The following is an 11,765-nucleotide window of genomic DNA, read 5'->3' on the forward strand; positions in this document are numbered from 1 at the left end:
TACTACACACAACAGTGAGCATGATCGTGCATACATTTGACTTTTGGGTTTGTGTACACAGGCAGGTAATTATGTTACTGCAGTTGTGGTCTCAACTGCTCTTGAAATAAAATCTAGAGCCCGGCTCGTCCAAGACACAGTAACGTCGCAAACACACCGGATCCGAAAGCGGTGCCGCCCGTTAATTCAGCTCGAGCAGCAGCCTGCTCATTCACACCAGAAGCGCTCTGTTTTGCTCGGCGCCGGTCACAAACTTGTACCGACCTCCTGCCTGCCTGCCTCTACACAAGTGCTCGCAGCTCACGTCAAAAATACACCAGACACGGAACCTATCGCTGCCGAAATGAAACCGCCAGCGCTTCCAGGCGCTTCGACTCGCTTCCCGTTTCCAGTGTGTTTGCACCCTAAGGCAGTAACTACTGGTCTGCCTAAGCACCTTTGAGCATGGCACATCATTTTCACATAATTCATGTGCACAGCACGTGTGTCATTTTGGTGTTAATGTGTGTAGCTACTCCCTCAGGCAGTTACTGTAAATAAGCATGTGCTTTTTTAGTCAACTTGTCAGCTTACATATGGATAGAAAAAGGGGAAAAAATGAATAATTGATCAAAAACTCATGTAAGTTCCCCGGCAACTAAGCCTGGTTAATGGTCAAGGGACACTGAAGTCTGATCACAGAAACTCTTGAAACCCACAACCCACCATGACATTTTGTTTTCGAAACGTGTGTGATTCTCAATCTGAAAGAAAGTTGTTTTTCTAAATGTGCCTTTTTTTGACGTGCAAGGCTTAGACCCGACGACCGCACAATGTAGTGTGTGACACACAACACGAGATCTGAACACACGACGGCCACAATGAGCCCCGAAATTAACACAAAGCCCAACTTCACAGGCCATCACCCTCATTACCTCCACAATGTGCTTCTCATTTAGGGCCCAGCCCATGTCCTCCACATGGGCTGCTGCTGCTGCTGCTGCACGAGTGCTGAGAGAAGAGGAGGAGGAAAGAGCGTGATTTATTTGAACAATGTGGTTGTAATGAAAGCAGTCAGGGTTTGCTGGGGGTGGAAGGATGGAGAGAGAGAGAGAGAGAGAGAGAGAGAGAGGAGAACAGAGTATGGAGGAGAGAGTGAGGGGGGGGGCAAAGTCCAACTGCAGACAGATTGTTGGACCTGATAATGGTTTAAACGGGCCCTACAAGGCGCCTTGTAGGGGCCTGTGTGTGTGTGTGTGCGTGTGCGTGTGTGTGTGTGTGCGTGTGTGTGTGTCTGTGTACGCGCACACATGTGTGCATACTTGTGTGTATGTATCTAACATGCCATGTTACAACCATCGACGCCATATGCAACCCATTCCCAGGTGTGCTGCAATACATCAATATATCAATGCTGACATACCTGCGTAAATAAGGGGGGGTGAGAGAGGAGAGAGAGAGAGAGAGAGAGAGAGAGAGAGAGAGAGAGAGAGAGAGAGAGAGAGAAGAAAGATGTTTACTATAGCTGCTCCCAGACAAAAAGCATGCTTTGTTTTTTGGAGGTCGATGCATTGGAGAGCAAATTCTGGCACCAAAGAACTAGTAAAAACAAGTAAAAACTAAATAACATATTTCTTAGGCTCTTAAAATGTTCCATGTATGCGGTATGCGGTATGCCTGTTGGCACTACGTTAAAAGTTAAAATACAGATCTACTGTACAGTAATTTTCCTAAATGAGTTTCCAATCCCTGAAGAAAAATTCTAAAGTTTTACAGACATGCAGGGTTTACCTCGAACGTTTTGTTCTTCTAGGTGTTTAATGTCGACATGGGACTGCAGTTTCCTTGATTTGAGAGCCACTCTCGTCTCGCCACAGGAATGTGTCCAGATCCGAGTTCTCAACGGGCCTGAAAATTCAAACCCGACCCGACCCTAATAATTTGAAGCCCGAGCCCGACCCAACCAATTAGCATACATTGTCAGCCCAAACCTGCCACGAACCCATCTGGCTGTGGTTCTGGGTTCTGTCGGACTCAAGCTGAAACTCAGAACTCTTAAGTTGTGTGTCATGTGTGCATGTAAATGGCCTGCATTTATATAGTGCTTTTATCCAAAGCGCTTAATTACAATCAGTAGGTACATTCACCCATTCATACACCGATGGCGGCAGGCTACCACGCAGGGTGCTGGCACACCATCGGGAGCAATTTGGGGTTCAGTATCTTGCCCAAGGGCACTTCCGACATGCAGACTAGAGGAGGCGGGAATCGAACCACCGACCTCTTTTATCCAAAGCGATTAATGGACGACCCGCTCTACCTCCTGAGCTACAGCCACCTCTGCATGTGTGTAAGCATGTAAGGATGGAGGAGAGTGAGAGAGAATAAAGAGAGTGTATCAATCTAGCCTACTGCATAACTTTTCTGTTTTTTTTATTTTTTTGTGTGCAGCCTGAACCCGACCCGACCCGACCAATTAGCCTTGTCAGCCCGTCGGGCTGGGTCGGGTGCCGTCAGGCTGGGTCGGGTGCCGTCAGGCTGGGTCGAGTCCCGTCGGGCTGGGTCGGGTGCCGTCGGGCTGGGTCGGGTCCCATCAGGCTGGGTCGGGTGCCGTCAGGCTGGGTCGGGTCCCGTCAGGCTGGGTCGGGTGCCGTCAGGCTGGGTCGGGTGCCGTCAGGCTGGGTCGGGTCCCGTCGGGCTGGGTCGGGTGCCGTCGGGCTGGGTCGGGTCACGTCAGGCTGGGTCGGGTCCCGTCGGGCTGGGTCGGGTGCCGTCGGGCTGGGTTGGGTCCCGTCATGCTGGGTTGGGTCCCGTCATGCTGGGTTGGGTCCCGTCATGCTGGGTCGGGTCCCGTCAGGCTGGGTCGGGTCCCGTCAGGCTGGGTCGGGTGCCGTCAGGCTGGGTCGGGTCCCGTCAGGCTGGGTCGGGTGCCGTCAGGCTGGGTCGGGTGCCATCGGGTTCGGGCTGAAACTGAGAACTCTAGTCCATCATTAATCACTCTCAGGCATTGCAGTTTCATGTCTTTGATGTTGAGAGATTTAACTTGACAAATACACCCAAGAAAAGTAGTGGCAATTTATAGGAAAATTCATATTTTTCCCCAAAATACCTATCCCTAAGTCCATTATGATGGAATTTCCCTTGATCACTGAAGAGGAACAGATTAAATTGATTTTACCATCAGTGACAAAGCAAATCACTTGAACAACGGAACTGAATGAAGAACTCAAATGGCTTCCCACACTGTGAGCGACTGGGCCGGCTCCTCATGTTCCTTATTCTCGTGAGAAAACACAGCGAGCGAAGCTGTGGATCGCTCTTTTCCTGTCTGAAACGTAATACAAACGTTTAATTGAATCAGCTTTAATTGCCATTCATTTGCCCACGGAACCCAAAGGTCTCCTTTTACCCAGGGCTGCTAATGACTTCCATGTTCTCCGAGGCAGAATCCAAAGCCAAATGAAAAGGCTTGAATGCAGCAGAGGAACGCAGGCAGGACCACCCCATCATCAGGCAGGACCACCCCATCATCAGGCAGGACCACCACCACCTCATCAGGAATCTGCTAGTTAGCACAAAACACTTCCCAGAGGTACTGCGTGTGGAAATACAAAGGGTGAACCAGAGTTATTGTGATCATATGATCTGACTAACAGAAGAGACTTGTGATCTGGTATACAAATGTGATGAGTTTACATCGGTTTTTTCTCTGCTCTCCACCTCCTTCATAATCATGATGACATCATGATGGAGTCTAATCACCAAAGACTTTGCACATTCTACAATCATTGTGCACGTGAAAATGTATTATTGTAAATAAATTAGTGTTCATTAAGAATGAGTCTCTTCTGATTGAAATGGACCATATAACGATTTGCTAATTCTGTCTGGTATCAGGCTGATGACTCAAACTCAAGGATGAGAGTGTGAAGAAGAAGAAGAAGAAGAAGAAGAAGAAGAAGAAGAAGAAGAAGAAGAAGAAGAAGAAGAAGAAGAAGAAGAAGAAGAAGAAGAAGAAGAAGAAGAAGAAGAAGAAGAAGAAGAAGAAGAAGAAGAAGAAGAAGAAGAAGAAGAAGAAGAAAAGCCATAGGACCAGCAGAAGAAGAGCAAGAAGAAGCATGTACTGTAGGTAGACGATGCGAGTTGCATTGCAGCAGTGGCCCCGGTGCCTCGAAGCAGCACCTGAGGGTGTAACTGGCCTGGAGTGTTTTCTTGGGACGACAATAGGCGTCCTGGGCCAGGCAGGGTCATGTTGTCACAGGAGACAACAGGACTGGACTGAGCAGGGTCATGTTGTCACAGGAGACAACAGGACTGAACAGAGCAGGGATTACATCGTTTTGGCCTTCACTGTGAAGCATAACAGACAACGCTAATAACACACACGCAGCGGAGGACACACATGCATGTAAAGCGTATGCTGCAGACATGATGTGCAGGGGCATAAATCATGTGTACACGTAAAGGCTCATTCATGCGTGTGCACATACACACAGACATCGACATGCAGACAGCACGTATAATATATACACGTTATAACACTCATGATGCATTTATGTATGACCAGTGTGTCATTTGTTGCCATTGAACATAATATTGTTGCCGGGTGAAAACTTTTTTTTTTCACGTTTTTACTACAATTGAAGGATTAGATGATTGAGAAAATTCCACAACCCATTCGTCTTGTGAAACCTTTTCTAACTCATTGGACAGACATTACATGGTGATCAAGAAAAAATGATAAATAAAAATAAAATAAATAAATAAATAAATAAATAAATAAATAAATAAATAAAGTTGACACTTTGGAGATTTTCAGCCAACAGCAGCAATATGCACGTACACAAAGACGGACTCTGCTGTGATTCTCATTGTGGTTTTATCTTGTTAATAATCAATAATCAATCAATAATCAAATCACAGTCATGATTTGGGAGATTTAATCCTGCTCTCTATATACATGTATATGGCTCTAGCTGTTGCACTAAAACCTCTCTCCATGTCCCTGCCTCCCTCCTCTTCTCAGCCTTGCTTGCTGCACAAAGCCATCTCTGAACACTGCTAGGGGGCTTGTTCCCCTTGACCTTTCACCTCTCAATGGGTGACCTTTGACCCCCAACCCAGGAACGGGCTATGCCCTGTCTTTTTTTATGCCCACTTGTAGCAACAAGAGAGGGTGTGTTTGGAGTCTTTAGCTATTTTAAGTAACTCATTGCGGCCCCTTGTCAACTTTAATTTCTGTCTTGCCGTCATTATTTTCCTTGCATCTCTCCGTCTGCTGCTTTTCATTTGCCCTCCCACTCCCTCCAGTCCAGGCTGCCGGGCGGCTTTTTATGAGACTGATTCTTTAAAATAAATTGTATTCACTCTGCTCTGTTTTCAAAGCCTTTTCAACTACATGGTGTTGTCAAGGAGACATCAAATTAACTTTGTATGACTCTTATCCCTGTCTTAGCTTTTTTCTTTTTCTGTTTTTCAGTTTCTCGATTCTCACCCAATCTGGGAACAGAGTCTATCAGTCTGATGTGACGACTAATAACACTCTGGGACAGACTCCCTGATGTTTTGGGGTTTCCGGTGTAGAGCGGACGCCGGGCGAAGACTTGCGGTTCCACGCGCCGCGCGGTCATTGTTTACAGTCCGATTGATGCGAGAATGGAGTTGGAGGAATTTTTCAGTTTAAGTTTAGTTATTTAACAGGGGGGGGGGGGGCATAAAAACACCATAAGGTGAATTAAAATATGTTTGAGCCATTCTCAGCAAAAATGCTGGGTTTCAGAGGGTTCCTGTCCTCCAGCAAGACAAAAAGCGAAAGTTAAAGTGACAGATATTTAGGAGAAAAAGATGGGAAATGTGTAGGTGTTTTAGGTCCGGGCGACATTTGGGCTAAACGGATAATTGCATGAGATGTCGTCCGACTGTGAACACTGGAAACGGAAGTCTTAGATTAGGACCTAAAAGACATAAAAAGTATTGATTGATCAACTCCAACTCCATTCTCGCATCAATCGGACTGTAAACAGTACTCCGCGGCGCACGGAAGCGGAAGTCTTGACGCAGACCTCCGCTCTACAGCGGAAAAGTCCCGAGTCTTATTAGTGGTCAGACTGATACTCTGCGTGTCCAGATCCATTCTCACCTATCTCTGCCTCCCTTTCTACCCATCCCCATCCCCCTCCTCCTCCCTGTCCACAGGAAGTGTGTGGAAAGCCTTTAGGCTAATTCTGTCTCCTGGTCAAATAGATACCAATTGTGCTGTTGAATTGGCCCCCCTCGTAACAAGCACCTTCTTTTATGAGTGTGTGTCAGGCCAGTTGAGAAGCAGGTTTTGACTTGACCTGACCTGACAGGAAGGAAGAGGAGGGGGATGTTGGAGGAGGAAGAGATGGTATAGAAGGTATCTGCTTTGGATGCTCTCCTCTCAGGCTGAAGCAATCAGCTGGCCACTTAAAAAATGATCTTTCTGTCACATACTGGACCAAAGCAGAAGAAACTCACAGACTATGAATTCTATACATGAAGCAACACATCTACTGTATTAGTAGTTGGGAGTTGGGAATTTGTTTCTTTGCATATTCCTTGGATACACACACACCTCTCGCTATTATGTTATACGGTGAATATTGGAAAAGTCGGCGTGTGATTTATCTCGGCAAATGTACATGTCCCAAGATTGTCAGGTAGTTGTGTTTCCACTGGGTTTTGAGATGGTGCAGGCATCATAAGCCTTATAGTTGCCTTTTAATTTGGGGAGTATTATTTTCCAGTGTGGTTTCTGCAAATAAACTGGGCCTGCCTGTTCAGGATTCACTGTTTCCTACTGGATTCACTGTTTCCTACTGTGGACGAGATGGTTGCCTTTTCGTGGGTGGAGCTGTTGGTGCTGGGGAGGGGGGGGGGGGGGGGTGGAGGTAGAGGTAGAGGGGAAAACTGAGCTTGAACGAGTGAGAAATTGCGAGCTGCAGTGGAATATGGCGTTTGTGCATGAATCACGCGAGCAGACGTTTCCGAACTTTACCATGAGGACAACGAGGAGGAGGAAATGTCAGATTTCATACTGGGTGGAGTGGGTCTCATGTCTCCAATATTTATTCAAACCCCGTGTCGCTCCCTTATGGCCATTTTGTGCTCATTTCCTTTTCCTTTAAAGTTTTGATTTTTTGTTGCTCCACTGAGAAAAAATACTTTCCTGCACTGAATTATCCCTATACTGATACATTTTGTGTAAACTTTTCCTGTACCTGTATATTAAACATCTAGCATAATGTAAAAGAAAAAAAACATGTTGTTCTTCAATGCAGTATTTTTTTTAAATTAGGAATATATATTTATGATATGTAATAATTTAACATTATTTGTATAGAATGTAAGAAGAATTAAAAGCTATTGTTAAGCAGTTGCTCTTGGGTTAAGCCCGCCAGTAGTTGGGAAAAGAGTTGGCAACACTGTGGGTCAGCTATTTTAGGTTTGACCTAGTCTTTGTTTACATTTTACATCTGCATTTCTATCGTCTACTTGGAGCTTGTTGATAGACAAACAGTCCGTTTCCTTTCATGGCAGATAATTCCCCAAGAGCCTCTAAACAAATGAGTGACCTCGCTCTCAGTCGTTCCTATTTAAGAGTCTTTCCTCATCAGACAAAAGACATTGTGTCCCCCGGCCCCTCTATTGAAATGACTGAGTGCGATGAAATGTTTAATCGTGTTAGTTTCTCCGTGTGGCCCCTCCGCCCAGACGTGGGCTTCACCTCGGAGACCAGACAGACAAGGCCAGCTATGCTCCCATTGTGAGAGAAACACACACACAGACGCACGCGCACACCCCCCCTCACAAATACACACACACGTACGCGCGTGCGCACACACACACAGACAGACAGACAGACAGACAGACAGACAGACAGACAGACAGACAGACAGGCAGACAGACAGACAGACAGACACACACACACACACACAAACACACAAACACACACACACACACACACACACACACACACACACACAAACACACACACACACACACACACACACACACACACACACACACACACACACACACACACACACACACACACACACACACACACAGGCACTGTCAGTATCTCTCAATATTTTACACTACGTTTCCATCCAACTGTCAATACTCAAAACTTTTGAAATGTCAGCAAAAAAATACAATGTGAATTATCTGCGTTTCAATCAGCTGAGTTGAGTTGAATAAACACACAGCACATTCCTCTAGTGTTAAGACGTGTTGGTGTCTCAGTGATATAATGATGTGGAGTTGATACTGTAAGTGTTGGTTGGAGACTTGTTTGTTCACTCATAGAGCTGCTATGGCTTCATGGCAGCTGTTCAAAACTTAAAAAGAGTTGAATCACGTCTGAAGGCTGTGGACTTATATCAACACTCACACAGTGTTGACTTTTCCACTCTCAAAGTTCCATTCACCTCTATGATTTTGCTGTATAGAGGCCTCCTGGGTTAGGGTTAGAGATTGGATCACAAGTGGGGTGTGTGAATATTGAAAAGCTCACAGGTGGGAGATTGAATATTAAAGCTTAGTGTGGAGCCTGCTGAGCGGGGATATGAGAGAACCAGCGTGTGTGTGTGTGTGTGTGTGTGTGCGCGTGCGCGCATGCTGATTGGCTGCCAGCGAGAGATCAGCGAGGAAATGTCGGAGTGTTGGAACAGGACATACAGTAGACCCACAGCCAAACAGATGTGTGTTTGAAGGAGGGGCATGGGTGGATTTCAATGAGTTTCTATTTGTTTGTATGTACCTTATGTTCGTTCATATCGTCAAAACATGCACTTGTGCTTTTTAGTTTTCCTGTATGTGAGGCTCCTCTGTCATCATGTGTGCGAATAGGTGTACGAAAGTGTCGGCAAGAAAAATGTCCTCCTGTACATTTATTCTACTTGTCAATCTACATGGTTCTTATTCATACGTTGATCCTGTCTAAGGGAACAGGTAGGTTTTTGTGTTTGCATGATCTAGCTTGTCAAGCTCACATAACAAATGGAGTGAAATGACTAAAAGACAAAAAGGTAGCAAGAGCAAATGTTTTGTTTTTGTTCTGACAGATAGCAGAAAAAACTCACAACAGTTATTGAAATTGAACAGGAAAAACAGAAGCCTTGTTCCAACTGACGGAGGCTGAAACCACAAGTAGACAACCGTGATGAAGAATCTATGGAGGAGCTTCACGTGAGTCACGCAGGCCGATTGCCAGTGAAGGCAACACAAACAATCCACTGAGCATGAAGATGCATGCAGCAAAAAGTCCGGAACATTTCATCCGCTTTCAATCAGAAACAGCATCGCTCTAAACAGAACCTTCCATGAAGTCGCTATTCTCCAGGCTTAACTCTTCGACGGCTACTGTACAGTTGTTCTGTACTGTTTCTTTTCAAATCTGGCTACTCTTTTCCAGGATATAAGTCATATGATTTGTGATCTTTGTCAGATAGTTGACCTAATAGGGCATGTCTTTGATGAAGTTGAGCAATACATTCTCATGTGCGTGCAAGCAGTCAACATACTGGACCTCAGTTGGCAGAATATGGGTTGGAATATCAGAACTGTGGAACAGTTTTTGTGCCACAATCCAAGACCAAATAACAGCAATACATTTAATGAAAACTTATAAAATCTTCAAATAACAAACATTGAATTCTCACATCACCGAATAACAAATATTCACATCAAATAATAAAATGCCAACCACCCAATAACAAATACACACGTCAAATAATGAAAAATCATTATGTTACGAAACCTGCTAAACGATGTTTTCGAGCATGAGAGCACTAAAGGAGAAAAACATGGTGAGTATTGCACAAGGCAAGCTAATCAGAAACATAGATGCAATCACGCATCCCCATGATGCAATATCACATGAGGTGCAGAGGGTCTGTTAAAACTTACTGATCTGCCTCATCTGATCTGTTTCAAATATGAAACATAAGAAGCTCTGAGTTTGACTCATATGCCTGGTTCTATCTCTGTCCGGAGATATGCGTCACCGCAGGCTCCGCCAATTCTAATAAATGGTACTAGCAAGTCTCCTAAATGGCCACGTGTTCACCTCTCCCCTGAAGTGTTGTGAGAGAGGACGGTGCCTGGTGACGCGGGGTTAGTGCTGACCTAGCAAGCTAAACACAAAACTGCCCCTTGTTAGTGCAATATAGTTGTAACTATGATATTCGATTTTTCCAACCACAGCTTTAGCTACATCATCAACAAACTTCACATGTAGCTTTAGCTAATCGCTCCCTGCCAACGTGAGTTCCTGTTGCCAAATGTGGCGAGAGTGTGTTGCTGAGACAGAGACAGGTCTTGAACTATTTTAATTTTCTCCCATATCTGTCTTGAAAAATGACATTTTAGTGTCAGAATGTTCAGAAGATGTGTGGCTTCGGAAAATGGGCCGAATATTTATAGTTGGATGACTATGGGGGCGAAAGAATCTGTCATAATCTGAGATCATGTTCACTTCTCCCATTGACTCCAATAGACTCAGACCTGTCAAAAAGTTTCCTAAGTCGGCGTGTCCGTGGAAAACCACATCCTTGCTCTAATGGGAAACAGCCCAGAACCATGACAGAGTGACACACCATGACCGCGAGGAAGAAGACAGGCCATTTCGGTAGAGGTAGGGCACTTTGTAGGCAGAACGTTTTACTGGTGTCATTAGGGTAGTCTCCTTCAGGCCAAAATGGCGGATTTGCTGTTACACAATTTATTAGCCTTCAGTTCTTAGTAAGCTCTTTGCGCTCTGAAAAACGGCGGATCCTTGGCTCCTCGCACTTAGGTTTAAGGCAACCAATCGCAGCTTACTTCTGCCTCAGCAGCAGCTGTCTCAGAGAAATGTTTGTATAGCTAAAACTCCAGTATGCCTCTGTTTCTCTCTGGTTCTTACTCTCAATTTAATTCATTCATTCTCTCTCTCTCTCTCTCTCTCTCTCTCTCTCTCTCTCTCTCTCTCTCTCTCTCTCTCTCTCTCTCTCTCTCTCTCTCTCTCTCTCTCTCTCATCCTGGAAGGTGGCCATTGTGACCCCAATTTTTAAATCAGGTAGTAGGGCACATATGGCCAACTACAGGCCAATCAGCATCCTGATATATCCATATCTAACCATATCTAAGGTTGCTGAAAAGTGGGTGTCGAAACTTATGATTAAACATCTTGACAAAGGTCACACCCCACTCCACCCACTACAATTTGGCTTCCGTGCGCATCACTCTACCGAGTCAGCTAACTGTCTTTTCATTGAGAAGGTTAAGCATATGCTTGACAAAAACCCACATGTTGGTGCTGTGTTCCTGGATCTCAGAAAGGCATTTGACACTGTCAACCACCAAGTACTTCTGGCTAAATTATCTCATTTCAATTTCTCTGCTGATACTATAAAATGGTTTAAGTCCTACTTAACAAACAGAAAACAGTGTGTCATGGTTGATGGTGTCAAGTCCCCTTTTCTTGACAACCCAGTTGGTGTGCCACAAGGATCGATCCTTGGGCCATTATTATTTTCCCTGTACATCAATGACCTGCCGGACATATGCCCTGACCTCGGCGTGCAGATGTACGCTGACGACGCGGTCATTTTTGTACAGGGAAAAACAACCGACCTGATCTCCTGCAATCTCACGAGTGTATTAGAGAAGGTCCATCACTGGCTGCAAAACACGTGCCTGTTGCTAAATACAAAAAAACTGTATGCATGATGTTCAGCAAATGACCAGTTGGCATAACAAGGTCCAATGTGTTTCTGGGGGGG

This window comes from Poromitra crassiceps (assembly GCF_964638095.1).
Source record: "Poromitra crassiceps genome assembly, chromosome: 19".
Taxonomy (NCBI): domain Eukaryota; kingdom Metazoa; phylum Chordata; class Actinopteri; order Beryciformes; family Melamphaidae; genus Poromitra; species Poromitra crassiceps.